General features: G+C 33.3%; 1 protein-coding gene across 3 annotated transcripts in view; it reads left to right on the top strand.

Moving 5' to 3' along the window:
* Positions 1-1,309: 1,309 nt before the first annotated feature.
* The window catches only part of sra (RRM_RCAN_like domain containing protein Sra), a 30,793-nt gene continuing 11,150 nt past the window's right edge, over positions 1,310-20,952 (top strand). Inside the window, exon 1 of one of the 3 annotated variants that reach the window (XM_017614072.1) lies at positions 1,310-1,365. The gene's annotated coding sequence lies outside the window, so the exon portion shown is untranslated. Of the gene's footprint in view, positions 1,366-13,840; positions 13,851-20,952 lie in introns of those variants that run through there. The other 2 variants (XM_017614074.1, XM_017614073.1) reach the window with 2 other exon arrangements.

Here is a 20,952-nt window from a genome sequence, read left to right as displayed (position 1 = left end):
CTTTTTATCATAGAATAAACACTCGGTACGGCCTCTGCATAGAAATATACCAGACTAAGATTTATTTTAATATTTTTGTTTCTCTTTTTCTTACTTCTACGATTTACCCACATAAATTTCATTTCAAATGCAGCCCTTAGAGTTGTAGACAACCACACATTTGCATTGCAAATGACAGCCAATGTTTGAGTTCTCTTGTGATGCCAGATTGTGGTACTTATTACACAAGAACAAATTTATACACATAACTTATTACATTCTTAGATAAACACAAAAAAATAGCAGGCTTTTGTCTACGCTGCGCAATTGCTTATATTGACATGCAAATACATACAGTCATGTGAAAATTAATAGGAACACAGCGTTTTGAACAGTTTCGGATATTTTTTGTTTTTTGGTTGAAAATTAATTGTTCCATTGTTTTGTTCTGTTTATTTTTTTTTACTGCTAATTATCTAACAAAAATAGTATAGATCTTAATTTATAACTTTGTAGAAAAATTAGAAACATTTAAAAAAAAATTTATTAAGATTTTCTAGAAAAATTATAAGTGCAAGTTTCAAGTACGGTGTCAAGCGTTTTCTTCCATACAAAGTGTGTTGACAATTTTTTTTTATGGCAGAAAATAATAACACTATCCGCCAAAAAAATTATCAAAAATTAACGCGAATTTCGAGCTACTTGAAACTTGCAATTTTTAAGCTAGAATTGAATGGGCTATAAACTTGAATACCTAGAACTATTTTAGAAAATCTTTATAAAAAGTTTGTTGTTGTTGTAAAATTTTGTTGGGTTTTTCAAATTTTGCTACAAAGTTTGAAATTTGGACTTATGAGATTTTTGTCAGACAATGAGCTGTATTTTTATAAAAAAAAAAAATAATAAACATTAAACAAAGAATGGAAAAATAGCTGAAACTGCTCAAAATATCTTGTCCCTATAAATTTTCACACGACTGTATGTACATATATGACATATATGAAAATTATGTACGCTTACTATGTAGGCGTCTGTTGGCAAAAGATAGGTTTGTTTATATATTTGACATGTGGGCGTGTTGCTGTTCGTGGTCTTATAAAATTTCGTTCTTGGAGGCGTTTTATTGCTTAACTGTTGTCTTTTGCAATAGATGCTACAAAATTATACAACAGTTCCACAGTAACTTGTTTCACTCTTTGCAAAGATTTTTAATGATTTGTTTACTTTTTAAATGGCTGGATGATTAAATTGCTTAAGTACACTTTATTATATGATACTAGTTAGTACATAAACAAATTATGATTGTGCTTTTTCTCTCCTTCTTTTTCAGAACAAATATTCAAGCTTATTTTAAAGCTGACGTAACAGAGAGAGGAACAGTTAATCGTAAGTATTTTAAAGTAATCCTTTGCCAAATGTAACATCATACAGACCTTGGTCACTTAGCTCGAAGTAATCATATCGAGCCATAGCCTCCAAAAAGACGTAAACGATTTTTTGCAAAATATTATTTTTGATGCAGAAATGCATCTAGATGCTCTAGGAACATTTTTGCATTAACAAGAAAATTTTAAACAAAATTTCACTTTTTTTTTTGGCAAATATCAAATTTTCAACCTAGTTTTAAAAAAACAACATCAAATGCTTCGCCAACACCGCCCCACGGTGGAAGGAAAATTGCTTCCTCTTTGACTTCCAAGCTTTTGCCAACTGCTAAAATTCGCTTTCTGCCAGCTGTGTTTTTCGCTGAAAATTACCAGTTACTATTCGTAGTAGTATCGCAAAGGGCCGATGCTCATGGTCTTGACTTTCTGAAACAACCTTAATCTAAACTAACCTACAACACAAAAGTTTTGAATGTTCTCTTGGTTTTATATCAGTTACACAAAATTATATTTCCGTCTGTAACCCAGAACGTCCAGATTATTTAACTGTCCCTAACTTCGGCGGGGTTTTCCCCCTATTTTATTCGCATAGTTTTATTTTTATTTTTTTGCAACCCCATATTTTGATTGCTGACTCGAGCAACATCTAAATTCGAAAAAGATTTTTATAACTGCGGTCGCACAGTGGTTCAAAACTGGCATTTGGTGCTCATAATTCACTGAAGCCTTAATTTTTCACTCAATTTGATTAATTTTTTTTAAATGGAAGCTTATAAAATTTGAAAGAGACCAATTTTAAATATGGTGAAAATTTTTTTGTAACATTTCACATTTTTCTTGTGAAATTTTTTTCGTTTCGAGGGAACCCTACAATTTTCAAATTAGTTTTGATTATGTGACATTTATTAACTGAGAAAGGAGGATCGATTTTCCTCAAAATTGCAATTTGTTCTGCATTTCGCACAAAAACTTTAATATAAACAAATAAAAATTCAAAAATCGGGCTCAGCTGAAAGAAAAATGCTGAAAAATAAAAAAAGGTTTTAACCAAGATCATGTAAATCACATTCTTAGACTTTATACAAAATTTACGAAAATTCAACAAATTTTCATAAAAATTTCAACTTTTTAATCTGAACTTTTAGAACATTTTTGAGTATGCAGTTTTATAGCCCGTACAATTTTAGTCAAGTGCAAGTGTCAAATGACTTAAAAAATCCCGTTGATTTTTGAGATTTTTTTTTTTTTGGGGACGGTTTTTTGCACTTTTTTCCTTATGACCACGAATTTCTTATGAAATAAAACGCGGGAGGCCATTAGCAACAAAGTTACAAAAAATCAACGACAGTTTTTGTAAATTGCACTTGTTATATAAAAAAACAAACCGAAAAAGTAGTCTAGCCGGTTGAAACTTGAACTTCATTAGACTAAAATTGTATGCGCTATAAAACTGCATATCCAAAAAAGTTCTAAAGATTCAGATTAAAAAGTTGAAATTTTGATGAAAATTTGTTGAATTTTCCAAAATTTTTTATAATATTTGAAACTGGGTAAAGCTTGGATGGGGTATTTTTATAGAAAAATAACACAACAAATTTTGCTCGAAAAACACTACAAATATTTAAAAAAAATCCACACGTGGTCATTTGTTTGTACATATGTCTTTTTTATTTGAAAATCTTAAAACCTATAGTTTTTGATTAACAATTCTGACTTACTACATTTTTTCACCCCCCTAATAAAATAATTTCTGGTGCAGTTGTATTTTAAGCCACCAAAAGCGCAATTTATTGCCACACTTTTATGTAACTTGCAAAGAACACTCATAATCCAATAATCGCCCTAGCCACAGTTGGGAGTCCTCATAAGCATTCGCCCACTGAACTAAAACAAAAAACTATCGTAAATTCAGCGCCAGCAGCAGCAAACAGATAAGAAAACTTGCTGCAGAGCACAAAATTAACATTTTTATTTCTAGCTGCTCGCAATTCCAAAGCGAAATGCCACAGTTTGCTAGCTGACTAGGGTATTTAGCGTGGGTGGGGGCCGTAAAGTAGTTGACGCCTAGGGGAAATTGGCCCAAAGCGAAACTGTGGCTCAGCCATACGCTTTTGCTTGCATTGCTATGGTGCTGGCTTCGTAGCTTTGAAAACCATGCCGGTGGACACTTAACTCAAGTGTGTGTGTACTCTCGTGCGGCCTAGTACCAAATGCGAACAGAAACACACAAAAAAACAACGAAGATGAGTCGTAAATAGTTAGCAAAGCAAAGTTAGCAGAGCAAGAAACGCAGCGCTGCAGATTGCACGGCTGTACATGGCTGGCTTGCTGGTGGCCTTACTTGTCGTTGGTTTTCTTGCAGTTACTGTTGCAATTTACATAATGCTGCACTTAACAGACGCTAAGTAACATTTGGATCTCGTTTGTCTGTCAGTCGTTTGATTTGTCGCACTTCTGCAGCAGTTGCTACACATATAGAACTCTCTTTTTTTTGCTTTCTCTTACGTTTTACGGATATGCGATTGTATGACGCAAATTCAAGTAATCGAATATTTTTTTTTGGTAAGTACATACGTATTGCCATTTGTTTCCCATCTTCTTTTTATCGCCCTTGATTGAAAGTGAACTTCTGCCTCTTGTGTGTTTTTGCTCACACACTCAAGGCCAAAAAGTTGCACATTTGCAATAATCCTCATTCTAATTAAACGCTGTTTTGTGCTAGTTTTGTTGCATTGGTTTATACCGGCACACACACACACACACACACGCTTGCATGTTCATACACAGCCTTTATGGCGGAACTCCCCAATAAACATTTTTGCTAAATCTCAAATAACCGTTGTTAGCGTTCTCAAACTAAAAGGCACTTTTTTAACATGAAATTTTTCTTTATTTTCAAATTGAGAAATATTAAGTTATCAGCTTTTTCTCAAAGGTGAGTGGAGCGGAATTAAAAAGAATCCAGCTACTATAATTGAAATAGCCTTGCCAATGATTTATGTTAAAGAAAAACACATTTTTTGATAGGAACGCATTTTTTTATTTATGCTGTTTAACTGTTTATTTAATTGCTTATTTAGTCAATTCGTTTGTCAAAGAAAAATACGGTTGATGTAAAAAATTAGTTTTTCAATTAGTTGCTTACAGCTTGAGAACTTATTTTTGGCAAAATAAAATTTACGTCTAACATTTTATCTTATGCATAAAAAATGTTTAACTATAATTAAAAAAATTGTTTAAGGAGATCGTTTATAGAAAAATAACAAAAAAAAAATTGACTTCAAAAACATTGCGCATATTTTGAAAATGCGCACACAGACTTCGATCATTTTTGCCCGCGACTGTCTTCCTTTAAACAATTTCTGAGTGCTCAAAATTTATGAGTCGTATCTTTCGTTAAAAATATGAATCTGAGACCAGTAACCAGACTGGCTCATTTCGCACTCTTATGTGCCATAAATTCATTCATTGAGTAAAAGTAATAAAGTTGACGTAGAAGTAAAAGTTTATTAATAAACAGAACTATAAAGAGTGCTTATTTTGAAGACTCAAAAAGCGTCACATTACAGATTTGGACCCGCATGGGCGTGCCCTTCTAAGAGGGGAAATAAGTTTTTTTCTGCCTCTTTTTTGAGCTCATAAGGATCGTTACAACTCAGAGTTTTGAGACTTTTTGACTATAAAATGAGTCTGAATATTTATAGGGATAAATACATATTTGTCAGCCTCATTATCATTCCAATACACACAAACATATGTACAAATATGTTTTTTGTGAACTACTTTCAACGTTCATCTACTCTCGTTTTGTTACGCGCACAACATTTCCCAAACAGTTCAATTTTCTGCACGCGCCAGCTGCTTACATTGGTATGCGTATTTAAATAAGTACATATATGTATGTATGTATGCGTATAATCAATTTATTGTTTGCACTAGCGCATTCAATCCAGGATCCCGAATCCCGATTAAAGCGATGGCATCCCGAGATTTAGATTTAATTAGGCAGGTTCTAGAACCTGAGTGAAAGTGAAATTGAAAATGGGAAAATCAGTTCAAGTGCATTTAATTTGAAAAACGAGAAATACAGAATACCAAAATTCGGATTCAAATTTAACTTGAGGCATTTGTACTTGGAAATGAATTTCAGAACCTGTGAATAACTGCACTGTTTAAGATAATTCATGCAAGGACTGCGTAAAAACGAAATATCTGGTAGCACTTAAAAACAAGTGGCTACTCTTTCAACAAAATACGGTCTAGTCTCGCTGACAATAAATTAGATGCTTAATTTTTTGTGAAATACTACAGTGAGTGTAAGTCAAAATCGTAGAGTATTGATTTCATATTTTGTAAATATTTTGTTTTATTAATTTTTAATAAAAATATAGCTCATACTACAAAAAAATCCATAAAACGCACACTTTCTAACCTTGTCATAGTTAAAAAAAAGTCGTAAAATTTTCATCAAACTTTTTATTCAGAATTTGTAGAATTTTTTCAAAATTTTATTTTCGATGCCGGAGTGCATCTAGACGCTCTAGAAACATTTCTGCTCAAAAAGAAAATAATAAAAAAAAATTTCGCTCACAACTACTTGGCGATATGCCGTTTGGCTTATTTGATAAAAACCAAATTTGATTTATTTTTATTGTTCTTCCTATTAATCCCGGGGTACCGAGTTAAAAATTTTTCACATCCCGAAATCCCCGGAATGTTAAAATACTTCGAGATTGTATGCCCTAGTTTGCACGTAGTCACATTGTGCATGTTGCTCATACGCACCGTTGCCCATAATATGGGTAAACTCGTGCAGACACTCCTACATGGCCTACATAAATTTGATACGAAATTGCACATGTGTAACTCTTTTGAGCATTTTATAATTCGTTACATGATTTAATCGAAATTTATTGAACTGAGGTACATACAACAAGTGAAACTAGGCATGAAAAAGGCATCAAAGTAAACAAAATAAATTAAACGACTTTAAATTACTACAATTAGTACCAGTTACTGCCGAAGCCTAGAGTGCTCTTGATCAGAAAAAAATTTTATTCTCTCGAACACAAAGATGTTTCACCAGAGAAAATCTTTAGATCTTATATCGCAAGATCTAAAAATTCAACCTTCGAAATGGCCTCACTTTCGAGTGCTTTACTCTCCGATTTGTGTTTAACGTTTCCTTTTCTTTTTATGGCCGAGCGCACAAGGGTATATTAACTCTGGTTTTTTTTTATTAATTTTTCTTTGTTTCCAATAAAATTGACAGCACTTTCTGCTGCGTAATTATTTCTGTCAAAGTTCCCATGAAATGTGCTGTAAGAATTTATGCACGCAATGAGTAATGGCCTATATCCTCCACACTTGTGTAAGCTTATTATAGGGTTTTCCGAGAAAAACTCATCAACGTTAATCATGTTGAGCAACTAAAGAATAATAATATTAAGTAAAACAACTAAAAGAGCGCATCATTCAGTACTTTTGATGACGTGCTTGTTTTACAATGGCAACTAATTTTTTTCATACATGCATATGTATGTACATACATTAGACTGCATCACTACCCATACAAAAAAAAAAATCGGTGCTATTTTTCCATTGGAATTATAAAATCTTTTATATTTTAAGACGTCCACCAAAATATTTCGGAAAAATATTAAGATTTACGTGCGCTGGACCGATTTGAAAATACCTCCAAAAATGGAGTTTTTCATGAATAAAAATAGTTTCTTAAAGATTTTTGTTTGAAAAAATCCCCTTAAATAACAAAACGGTTTAAGCTTAAAAAATTTGTATGAAAATATTTAAAAAAAAATTTAAAAAAAAAAACGAATCTTTGTTTGGTGATGCAGTCTAATGTACATACAATAATAATAATACATATAATACGTGCGGCGGGTATTTAATGTTCGGCTTCGCCCGAACTAAGACTCCTTTATTTGTATCAATTTAAATTTTTTGAAATGTAAAAACCAAAATAGGAGAAAAAAATCAATTAATTGTACCAGTTAAGGCCAAATTAGTAGTGCCATTCCATAGCCATAACCATAGAAATCGTCTCTTCTGTTAAAACGTATGTAGGCGGCTCTGTAAACTATTATTGGTGCCATACCATAACGTCGTAGCTATAACCATCACCGTTATGGTTTTTCGCCATAACCATAAGCATCTCTGAAGTATAAAACAAACTTATAGCTATGACGTTGTGGTTATGACACTTTGTGGTTTGGACCTTTAAGGTTTGCCTGAATTTTTTACCATCACGCATATATGTACATATTCTAAAGTAAGCTCGACTCACTCGCATGCGAGACTTAAGTACGTCTACCAATTTATGCAATATGTTCGCAAAATATTACAACGCATTATGCAATATTCAAGTACTTTATACACATGCATACCTAAGCAGCAGCTCGTGTTCTATTCTGCGATCTCTATTCATTTTTTTTTTTCATTCACTGCTTGTCCGGCACATCGGCGAGATGAACATTTATAATGTCGGAACAAATCAATCATTCTAAAAATAACGAATATATGCAAAAAAAAGCATACGGAAAAATGTAGATATGTATGTATGTATTTACTAACAAAACACATTCACTCAAAAACAATAGAAAATTACAATAAATGTAACATATTTATAACAAAAAAATTATGAAGCTATAAAAACACAGACAAAGCGCATTTGTTGACATTTTTCGACGATTCTTACCTTCTTACTCTTACATACATACTTGTTTTTCCAGCTATTGTTTTTCTACCTCCTTGGTATGCTGTTGACATTTCTGTACGCAATGTTTTGTAATATTTGTGTACTATTTTTCTATGGTAATAAATAGGGAGAGGGTTAAATGAAAACCAACATGTGAAGCAAAAAGGGTAGCAATTTCTGCTTGTGGTACATACATACATGAAATGAACTCTGAGGTGGGTGAAGCAGAACTAGCTATGGCAGTTACAAAATATACAAATATTTTATTACAAATATAAGTATATGTACATAGTTACATAATTAGGGCCGTTTTCTTAAATAAGCTTTAACTTTAAAGCTAACTTTGTTTTTTTATATTTGTCTTTGCATTAGTCTTTCCTGCCCCATTGGCTTTTAACGCAGCCGTTCGTTTTGCTTTCCCGTCATATACTACCTTTATCGTGGCGTTAAATATCTAATGCAAACACCTCGAAGCTGAAATATTAATAAGTTTCATTTACATAATTTTTAAACAGGTAGCCACCCTGTTTCTTAAAACTCTTTGATTTCACGCTTACTTTATGGTATAATTTAACTAAATTTGACTTTTCAAACAGATGCACAGTGGTCGAAAACACTTATTTAGCGGCGTTTAATTAATAGCGCTTAGGGAATTTTTTTTTTTGTTTGTGTAATATTTTTTTTTAGTTGAAAACAGATTAATCTACAATGGTAAAGAAAAAAGAAATCTTTTAAAAATATATTTATATTTTATTTTTTTGTGTGAAAGTTGAACCTTTTTTTCATATTTTAGACATTATTTCTTTTATTCAGAAAAACATGATGAAGTTAATATATTTAATGTTTCTTATTCTTTTGGGCTAAAAATATAGTAAACTTTAATATTAAAATTTTTTTTATTTGAATTTTTTATTTTTTTATATTTTTTTAAAATTTTTTTTTTCTGTTAAAATAACTATTTTAGGCCTTATTCAGTCATCATATATTTCATAAAAAAAGGCTGATATTGTGAAGCTGCAAATTTTTTGTATATTGATAACATTGGAATAAATCAAAATTAATGCAAAACATATGTTTTCAATAAGCTTTTTATTTATAATTTTTTTTTAATTTTCAGATTAAAATGCTCTACTCAGTATCTGATAAGCTATCATATGACATATTATTTTCTTCACCTGTATTACAAAGAAGACTAATAATATCCTTATCTATAATATCATCCTTTTTTGAAGAGGGCAATGAACTTTTCGATAACATGGTAATGAAAGGATCTGATGAAACAAATAGTGTATGTGCCAAGTCTTCCATTGAGTTTTTCCGTGAATTTTTTCGAGTGTGATGTAGGCGATATTTTCTAAGGTCTTTATTTCTGGCCTCGAGAGCTTCTTCTGACATTATACCTATTGGAAGGGAAGCATATTTAATAATATCTGCACCATGTATTAAAATTTTATGGACCGATGAGGGCATATAAAACCAGGGATACAAATCAACAAAAATAGTTGCTGTTTGGTATGCGTACTGCTGAAAGGCGTCCGTATTGATTTCATATCCAGAAGCCATTGTCCGTAAAATAACGCTGAAACGATATATTAATAAACTGCTAACACCAGTTATTTGAGCAGCCAATTTTGATTGTTGGAAAAATCTTCTGGATGTGTTGCCATTATTAGTTGTGCCTGATCCAGGCATTGGGATATCAACCAGTATACCCATTTCTTTTCTCAGATTTGTTTGTATTTCAGTTTTCTTTTTATCAACAGTCGCCATATCACAACTGCGAATCTGCCATTTTTTAATTGGAATTCTGTAAGCGATATGCAGAATACACTCAAAGAAGCGAATCCACGCATGTAAAGTTGATAATCCACATTCGTATAAGTTTTCTTTGCACGGCAAATTTTTCACCATTTGAAGGTTGTTCATATTTTTTGGTGATGCATCACAAATTCCACACTTTTGGGATGATGTTTCTGCCACAACACTAAATACCTTCCCATCTATCATGGTCATATGGAACTGATGATGAACTTCATAATTTTGAAGTTTCGTTGGCTGAATTTTGGCTATTTGAGATTCGACATTGTTCACTTCATCACGGATTAATTCTGCTGTTTCCTTTTGACAAAGTAATTTTAGTGGTCTGCAATAACGAGTTGATGAAGGTTTTGCATTTTTCCAGAGTATGGTTGAACCGAAAACTATTTGTAATGGTACCAAGCACACCGTAAACATATGTTGGTCAATCATACAAGCGTCAACATTATCAAAATTTTGTCGATAAGTTGAGTGGCCACTACTTCCATCACAACCCCATTTGTAAATGGCAGTTATCTTAAGAGCGTTAATACTCTCAGAGTTTGTGAAATCTTGGGAATGCGCAGCAAATATTCTGGCCACTGTGTGATTAACCAAACATTGTAAAGGCACCTCAAAAGAATGATCAGTAACTTGTAGCCCATCAGGGTAGCAAATTTTTTTCGCAGACAGTAAAACATCATAAGTGGGAAATATATTAGCATTTCTCTTTTTAGTTCCATTCTGCAAGTCCATGTAAACCCTTTTTGTATAACCGCCATCAATATATAATGCTAAAGCTTCCTCTGCTGTGTATTTTATGACTTCATTATTATTGGTTAATATGGCAGATTTTAATCTTTTTGGCAAATTTTCATCGGAGTTCAACATTGATACGACTACTGATGCAGTCCTCTTGCCAGCCTTGTATAAACTAGTGCTGGCCGCAGACATGAGCTCATCGCACGGGATTTCTTTGGCGATATCAGACACTTTTTTCTTTTTTGTTTTTTCCTGGCTGTCCGTGAAGCTTATTTTGGGTCGCCCAGAACTTGGGGTTGGGTCTACCAATAAAATTTCACTATCTAACCAGACCTTGTTATTTCTCTCAAAAATCATCCGAGCCCGGTGGCTTTGTCTCCATTTCATGCTTATTTTTGTGGTGAAATTTTTTACCCTGTTGGATATTTCAATGCATTGATCCTCATTATATTTGCTTTTATCTATGATGTCGAAAACATAGGATTCCACGGCAGAAAATTTTTTAGAAGCGTCATGTTCCGCATACCATACCAAAAATAGCGCTCGCTTAGATACTGACATTGTAACTAAAAAAATTAATTTATAAAAAAGTTGCAAAAACGTGCATCTCATTTTAAACATTTCACATAACAACACTCTACATTAATTAAAAAAAATAAAATTAGATCGATTGCATTCGAATCACAGAAGTTTACCTCTACAACAGGTGAATTTATTGGAAAACATTATAATTCTTACTAGCACTTTAAACAACAACAAATCTAAAACACGAAACACAAACACTGGACACAAACACATTTTTTTTCGTTAATACACACCTTTAACTTTAAATAAAAAAATTAAAAAGAATTTTAGAATCACTTTGAGAAATTTAATGAACAATTGCAGCTGCTTGTTAAAAAAGGCGGAAAGGTTTTTGGCTGCATCTGGTGCAACATATGCTGTGTTTGAAGCTTTACAGCTGTGCGAGTATTGAGAGCAAAACAAAATGAAAAATGTCAGTGATCTATCTGATGTATTAGTAATCAAATACAAATCTGTTTTTCCGTTAAAATAGATTTTGAAATTTGATTTAATCGGAGCTAGATTGGCCATTTCTACCACTGTGAGATGGCAACCCTTATATATGTAGTTAAAAAATTAAAACTATTTCAAAACCATTTCGATTGATACCCTTTTAAAAAACTAAAACCATATTGCACATCTATAGGTCAGGCCCATTTTCAGGTCAGGTGTCATTTTTGAAAATCGAACGAACGATACAAAATTTAAATATTTATCGCACTTCGGAGTTTAAGAAGTTTCATTTCAAAAATCTCTGCACGGAAGCGGTTTCTAGTTGGTGTATTCCCAGTGCGAACATTTCCGCCGGAATCTGTTTGGGTACGGCTTGTGGACCTTGTAAGTGCTCAAGAACGGAAGACTTCGGTAGAGTACAGATATCATACTTTCATTTTCCCTAGGGATGTAAGCTGAAGTGTTTGCAGTACATAAGTACTTGGTGTAATGAGTTATTTATAATTTAACAAATTACTGTCCGTAAAAAAGAGTGATTATTTTACAATGAATTACTTCTATCCAGCAGCACAAACCAACTCGAACCACATTAAACAACGCTTAAATTACCGCAGTTGCCCTGAGAGTTACATTTCAAAGCGTACACAACTACCACCCAGCGACCAACTATTAATTAGTCTTTCAAAGGAAATCAATTTTCTTTAAACTTTACTTAAATGACAAAATAAAAAAGTTTTGTGAAAATACAAACGTCCTTGAAAAGTTCACTGTTCAATGACTTGCCACTTAACGTACATGTGTACATGCAGTCACATAGACGTGCATATGCGTACAGATATTTACAAGAATTCACTTTACAAAGAATAACCAAGAAAAACAATCAACTTTCACTTTTCCGCCAAGTGTGTAAAAACTTTTACCATTACGCCCAGACCAACACAATTCATTATTTCACGTTGGTATAAAGCAGCCATTTTGCGGTGAATATAAACATACCAGTGCTGATTTCTTAGGTAAATTTGTACCTTTTTCGGCACATTTTCAGTTTAAAGGTACTTAGGTATAATTGCTTTACACTAAGTACGATTTTAAGAAAGAAATAAGTAATTTTATATAATTTACTAGCTTATACCCGCGGTTTTCACCTCACGCTTTTATACAAATCTGTGCCCATTTCGCTATAGCTCGTTGTTTTTTAAGCGAGTTAAGGTATTTAGGCCGTTTAAAACTATGAAATTATAAAATCTCGTCTGCGCGCTAGGCATACGAAATGTATCAATCCCTCTAAGTTTACCTTATAATGTTTCCAGGTATACGACGCGTGAACGTGTAACCTTCTTGGAGGTGCCACGGCGAGTTCTAATATTTCCAACTCAAATTTAGTAACCTGGCCTTGATAAAATACCACTTCTCATTACTGTAGCAAATGCCTCAAGAGAGCTTTAGATTATAAGGCCGAACCCGGCTCTCCCTTTTCCATTTAATGAAATTTATTCTGTCTTCCACAAACACTTCCAGGGATATGTGGCAAGAAAAAGTAAATTTGTACTGGAATTGCCAGGCCCCTTTTTCTTATAACCCTAATCTTCTTCCATGAATTTGGAATTGATTTTACATACCCCAGTACCAAGTCCCAGTACTCTACCATGAACACCTCTAGAGATAAGCAGTACAAAACAGTAAATTTGTACGGCAGGAACCATGTCCCCTTTTCGAATAACGCAAAGTCTTCTCTATGAGTATGGAATTAATTTTGTATACACATCTCGGTGCCAAGTTCCAGTCCTCTGCAATAGATACCTCCAGAGATATGCAGCATAGAAAAATCAATTTGCATGGGAGTTGCCACACCACCTTTTCCAATAACTCTCATTTTTCTCCATGAGTATGGTATTAGTTTCACATACATACATGCACACATATGTATTTCCATACCAAGCTTGAATGCTTTACCCCAAACATTTGAAGAGATATGCAATATGAAACTTTCAGTCAGTATGGGAACATGAACATGATTTCACATAGTGTTGGCAAACTGTTAATCTGATTAACGATTAAAAATTAACGATTAAAATGTTAATCGCGTTTGACGATTAAAATTAATTAGTCGTAATCAACTGTACGATTAATGATAACATTTTTTTAATCGTTAACCGCTGGCTGCGATTACGTTTAATTAATTTAAAACATTAATCGTTAATCCAATTAAAAATAAAATCTGATTAATTTGTCTAGTTTGTCCGAGTTTGAAAGCAAACACCAGTTATAGTAATTATTTTGTGTTTTACGCTTATAAAAACACGTAATATAAAAAAATTATAATTATTGTTATTAGTAATACATAAACTGGGAACTTTTACAAACCTAGTTTGTAAAACGTTTGTTGGTATATATCTTAATGAAAATGCACACCAAATTGCTTAGATTGATGAGGAAACCCGACTTAGCCATACCGGATTAACTTGCTTTGTGTGCACAGGGCAATTCCAGCATTACTTAATTAATCACCAAACCTACTTGATCAAATTAAGAGTTAATGATTAAAAATTAATTTTTTAATCGCGGTTACGATTAACTGTTTAGTCGGATTAAAATTAATCATGATTAACTGTAATCAGATTGAATTTAATCGAATTAACTAACTAATTAAAACATCAATCGATTAATGCCAACATTGATTTCACATGCATATCACTATACCAAGTTTCAGTTCTCTCCCACAAATACTTCCAGAGATATGTATGTAATATGAAAATTCCAATTTGTATGGGAGGGGCCTTGAGTTATCGGACTTACTTTCAGTCTAAGACCATCCTTCCGAAATCCGTAGTAAGTGTACTAAATTTCGTTCTGATCGGAAAACCGGTTAAGGAAGTAGCCTATTTTTCAATCCAGGTCATAAACCATCTTTGAGCAAAATTTCATTTTCAAACAGGTGGCAATTCTTAAAAGAGTAGCCTATTTTCCAGTCTAGGTCATAAGCTATCTGTGTGCAAACTTTCATGCAAATCAGTTCAGTCATTTCCACGTATAAATTTAATTAAATTTTCCTAATACGTGATAACTCTTAAAATAGTAGCCTATTTTCCAACATAGGTCATAAGCTATCTCTGTGCAAAATTTCATGCAAATCAGTTCAGAGTTTTCCGCGTATTAATTTAATTAAACTTTTATAGCAGGTGGTAACTCTTAAAAAAGTAGCCTATTTTTCAACCTAGCTCATAAGCTATCTATGTGAAAACTTCCATGCAAATCAGCTCACTCATTTCCGCGTATTAATTAAATTAAACATTTCTAACAGGTGGCAACTCTTACAAAAAGTAGCCTACTTTCTAACCTAGGTCATAAGCTATCTGTATATATAATTTTTTTTCTTTGGAAAAATTTCGTTATTTGATAAATGAAAAATCAAAAATGCCCAATGCCAGCTATTGCTCGATTTCAAATGGATTGACCCAACCAAGATTTTGATAGAAATTTGTATATTACTCCTTTCCATTACAAAAAATAAATATTTTCTCACATTTTTCCAATATTTGAACTTCATATAAATTGAGCTAAATAAAAGACCTAAAGAAGTCCTTGTTTTCGGTACATTATAACTGTTTTAGGTACAAATTCTGTTCCTTATTAGGTACGTTCAGTTCTTTTCCAAAATCAACACTGAGACCTGCCATACATACAATTCTATAAATTGTAGATTGCATATGCGTATGTCAGTACATATGTACATACATATGTATGTAGAACACAAGCTTCCATGCACAATAATGCCTTGACCGCTAAACTTTGTGTGTGTGTGTATATACATAAGTATTTATTGCTTGCATGTTGATCAACAGCTTGCAACGCTTACTTAACATAATCACTTATAGAACGCCCTGTGCTCTGTATCATTCCTTTTTGTTTGGTGTAACGCCAACCTATTGTTGTTTCTCCATCCACACGCTGCCACAGCCATTCAATGTCGCTTTTGTTTCGCATTAACATTTTTCAATTAATTTCTTTTCCTTTTTTTTTGTACCAGCAACGCCTGCAGGCGACTGCTCAGTTACTTGCTGACTGACGGTCTGCTACATTATGCATGTACTTGATGGTGGCATAAATTCTCTTGAAAAATTTCTACAAGTCTTCCACTTTTAATTAGTTATTTTTGACTACAGCGATGTATTTTACAATAAATTTAAGTAAGTTCAATTTAAATATAAAATTTTTGTGTTCATTCCTAGTAACATCCCAAGTCTAAAAGTTGGCATAAAAGGACGAAGCCTTGATGGACAAATATTCTTGGCTTGATGAATAAATTCTACCGTATTCGACATTATTCGTAAAAACATCGAATAAATTCAATAAAAATAGCGTTCAGCAGAACAAGATGCACTGCGACATAATAGATCTTATGTATGTGTATATTTCTGAAAGAAGGCCCACACTCTTAATGCCCACGATGTCTAGAAAGTAATCAGATATCTCTTCTATTTACATAATACCCCTTCTATTGAAAAGTCTGTCGTGTTTAATGCCGCTAACGCTCCGCAGTACTTACTGCGTTTTGAATTTACTATAATTGTGGCTCCCGAAGCAGGCCAATTGAGACCACAAAATATTTCCAGTTGCAGAAAGGCTTTCTAGAATCTTTTTTCGTGGCAAGTTGTGAGCAACTGTGACTCTGCAGTAGCTTCACACCTACGAGACAGTTACCATGTAAATTTATTGCTGAAAAAATTTTAACCTTGCCAAAGTGGTTTTTACAAGCTTGAATTTGTTTATCCTATCTGAGGGGCCCCGGATGGTCGCTTTTCTCTTAAAAAATAAAATAACTAACCTTTTTCTATGTACAATTTCTGCGCTAAGATTGCTAACTGTTCAACTTAGAACCATGGACCGAGACCGCGTTCCAGTTTGGGTTTAGTTCTGCACGAGAACAAAATCTAATGTCAAGAACGTGCCCACAAAAGAGCCAAACGGGAACACAAATCTCGGGAGCGTTCTCAAAAAGAACAAAATGAGAACGAAACTTTCGGGAATGTTTACAATGACAATAAAATAAGAGTTGATCATGCTGCCTCAGCCATGGTTTTTTTGGAAACAGATACTAGAAAGTGTACCAGCAAGACGCTCTTAAAGGTAGCTTCAGGGCTACTATAGGGTGGTACAAGGTTGATGCAGATATCTGACTCCAATTATTTGTGGCGTGTTATTTTTTTTCCAAGACAATTGGTGCTAAAGGATTTGGCAAACTTATTCATGGAGCTATATTCAGTTGAACAAAGCGAGTGATTCAAACGTTGACGCCGAAACAAAAAAGAAAAATCATCATGAAAGATGAGGCACATTTTTTCCTAAACGGATACTTAAAATGCAAAACTGCAAGAAAAGGCTATGCACCCACAACGAGTCACTGTTTGGTGTGATTTTTGGTTTCGAGAACGGTGAATCATATTGAATCACTTGATAGGAACCGCCCGATAGGCCCTACGAACTTTAATCGTGGAAGATATTGTTGCGAAAATTGCGGCAACGCGAAGCGTACAAAGAGCAATTGGTACAGAATGTTCGATGAAAGACTCAACATCAAGAAACGTCAAGTGGAAGAATACTGCGAACAGCGAGAAAGTTGCCATGAGTGCGATCGCTGGTATATAAAGACTGTAGCGCACGAGAAGTTCAATTGCAAATCAGCAAGCTACAAATTCAGTTGTAAAACAGAGTTCAATGTTCTTAGCAAGTATTGTAAAGTGTTTGATGTACAATCAAGTTAATTATACTGTAATTTGGCCATTTTATGGGTTTATTTAACAATCCACTGAAGCGAACCCCAGAGATTTTGATAGATCCGTCAAGTATTCAAGGATAATCGTAACAATATGTATTTCAATAATTTAACCACGCACATGCAGTGCTGTGTTGTGCCAAAATGAGAAAACATTAACTAAACTTATACTTTACTACAAAGTTCATGTTTACACAATTAGTTAGAAATTTGTGTAAAATTGTTTGCAACACACATAATAGCAGCCGCACGAGTTGGTGGCGAACAAAAAGTCGGCATATGTGCAAAAAGTATTCTCAAAAATAACTTTTATGCAACAACATGCCAACCCACTAAATAGTAATCGTATACAAACCAATGACGATGCATTTTTGGTAGCAGTCATCAGCAGATGATTTTCATTCTAAAATTCCACGAACAGCAATAAACGTGGTTACATTCGGGGAGGCCTTGAATGAATGTATGTACTATGTACATATGTATGTACAACGTAGTACAGATACATGCGATGAAGGAAATATGTAATTGCAAACTCATTGGTTGCGTAGGTACGTATGTAAGTGTGAATGTGTGTGTGTGTGCAAATTGTTTGGTGTCAAGGTTAGCGCCTACTTTGTTTGTCCATTTTTTTTTCTTCTTCTTTCAAAGAGTAAGGCTCAAATTACTTTCGCTCATAAAGAGTGAATTTCCGCACACAAATTAACAAATTTACATACATATACATCCATCCATCAATGAGCGAAAATAGAAAAATCGATAGACAATAGATACTTGCATAAGAATGAATGATTAATATTTGCCAAAAAAAAAAACATACGCTAGTAAAAAACTACATGCATGCATACTTTTCATACGCCAAGATACCTACTTTAACGAACACTCTATTAAATTGCATTGTTAGCACAGTGGCAAGCAATGGGTTAAGGACATGCGACGGCAGCCACTTGAGCACTGAACGCTTAGCGCTCTTAGCGCTTGTACGTGACTTGAAATGTACTATAAAAACACGCTTTGGCAAAGGCGAGGGCGCAATCAATATTGGCGGATAATCCAATTCAACGTCAACATCAGCTATCGCTTCCGTTTCCAATTATCATCACCGCCTTCGCACCCACCATCTACTAGTTTTTAAGAAACCCTTCTCTAACACATTTGCCTAACACTAATGCGATTACATTAAGGTTGTATCAGCATATTTTCATTCATGAATGTTTTTGTATGAATGGGCAACCTGTGTCAAAATTGTAAGCGCACCACATATCCATATTGACCAGTTTTAACAAATTATTATTTTTTGTTTATTTTTACTTATTTTAAACGTAGTTTATTCTTTAACAAATCCTGTATAAATCCAACTTTCAAATTTTTTGTGTGATTTAAAAAAATATATATTTTACAAACATTCTCAAAGAGCCTTTTAAATAGATTTCATGAAATTTTTCGAGTATGGTAACCCATTAAATTTTAGTATAATAAAATGCATGTTTGAAGTAGCTAATTTATATTGCTGAGGATTTTGCTAATTTTTTCCATATAAAAAATAAAAAAATCGTCGAACATACTTCGTGCGGAAGAAAATTACTGACATTATTAAAAACAAAAAAATATTTGTTAAAAATCAACGCTGAGTCCTAGCTACCAAAAGCTTGAAATTTTTATGGAAATAGTTAATTTTTTAATAGTATTGTACAAATTTTTAAACTTGATTTTTGTTAAAGAATAAACTAAATTTTTATAAGAAATTATTAAAATTAAATAACAAAAAAATTTTGTTTAACTCGTCAATATTTGGTACTCTTATAATTTTGACACGGAGTGTATATCAGCAGCTCATTTTGCGTGTTATGTATCCTTGCGGCGGATATTTGTGATTAATCGAAGCGGAAGTAGAAATGACTAATGGTATGCGCCAGTTAGCGCACGTCAAACAGCGACAGCCAAGCGTGCAATGACTGTTTATTATTACTAAAAGTAAGAGTGTGAACTTTTAGCCAAAGCCATTTGGTGTTGGTGTTAGAACAGTGGTATGTATGAAGTATGTATGCAGTTAGTGGTGTGTTAACGTAAAAATATGTTTCTGACATTTCTTCGCTACTTTTAGCCGTCGACTAAAAGTATACTCCCATGCCGTCAACGCTGGCGTTCTAGTACAAACTGGGGTGCACTTAAAGCTATCTACAGTTGATTTTCTACCACTGTTTTTAGTTCATCGTGCTGCTTTAAGATTTATTTTTTTTTTACATTTTTGTATGGAATGGAGGTTCCGCATTTTAATTTCGTCTTTTGAGCTGTCGCTATTGGCAATGTCGGCAATCAGACAGGCAGACTCCCGCTTCCACTCGCACCTCGTGTCTAACAGCCGCTGAAGATCTCAGTGAACTCTTAAATCGAATACGTACGAGGGCCTCCACCAAAACTCCATCTCTTTCTGACCTGTCTCAAGGCTCTGAACATACATTTGTATTGCTCGCGTTACCCTGGGTGCGAGTTGAGTACTGTCGAGCAACTGTAACTAGTTAGGTACCCCAAAAAGGAGTGCACACGAAGAAAATTGTACCTTCTTTTACCCGAAATATTGTTGTTACCACCCGAAATATTTATTTTTTTTCCATAAAATCTAACTTCTTCCTTTCTGGAATTTTCTCTAGTAAATTTCGACACGCACTAATTTCTTTGTTAACCTTATACCTATATAAGGGCGTCCCCGTAATGAATTTTGAAAAATTATTTGTTTTTCGTTCATCGCATCAGACTCGTTATCACACAAAACACAACTACATACATATATATGATGCTTTCCATTTCCAGACAACCGGTCAGGTACGAGCATGATTTTTAATTTCGACCAAACTCAAATACATTGTTTGTTGGTCCAAATAATGAGACACGTATTTTTTCTTTTGGCTCGGAAAAATTTTTCGGAAGAATTAAACTCGATTTTGTTTTTCAGGCAAAAATCGATTATTCGAATTGACAGTGGGAATTTTTTTTTTAAATGCCCATAACTTTGTCAAAATTTAATAGATTCCAACAATGTTTTTACTCAAATGTCAGTAATTCTTGTCACTTCAAGATAGAATGATACAATTATATTGATTTGCATTATTTAAAATTTTTTATTCAACAATAAACAAAAAGTGCAATTTTTTTTTTAATTTAATTTCTCAAAAAGTGTATTCTATCTTGAAGTGACAAGAATTACTGACATTTGAGTAAAAACATTGTTGGAATCTATTAAATTTTGACAAAGTTATGTGCATTTAAAAAAAAAATTCCCACTGTCAATTCGAATAATCGATTTTTGCCTGAAAAACAAAATCGAGTTTAATTCTTCCGAAAAATTTTTCCGAGCCAAAAGAAAAAATACGTGTCTCATTATTTGGACCAACAAACAATGTATTTGAGTTTGGTCGAAATTAAAAATCATGCTCGTACCTGACCGGTTGTCTGGAAATGGAAAGCATCATNTGTTTAATTCGGCCGAAAAATTTTTCCGAGCCAAAAGAAAAAATACGTGTCTCATT

Source organism: Rhagoletis zephyria, unplaced genomic scaffold, assembly GCF_001687245.7.
Source record: "Rhagoletis zephyria isolate East Lansing unplaced genomic scaffold, Rhagoletis_zephyria_1.1 Rzeph_scaffold_00764, whole genome shotgun sequence".
NCBI lineage: Eukaryota > Metazoa > Arthropoda > Insecta > Diptera > Tephritidae > Rhagoletis > Rhagoletis zephyria.
The sequence above is the reverse complement of the archived record's forward strand: the minus strand, read 5'-3'. Positions and strand labels throughout refer to the sequence as shown.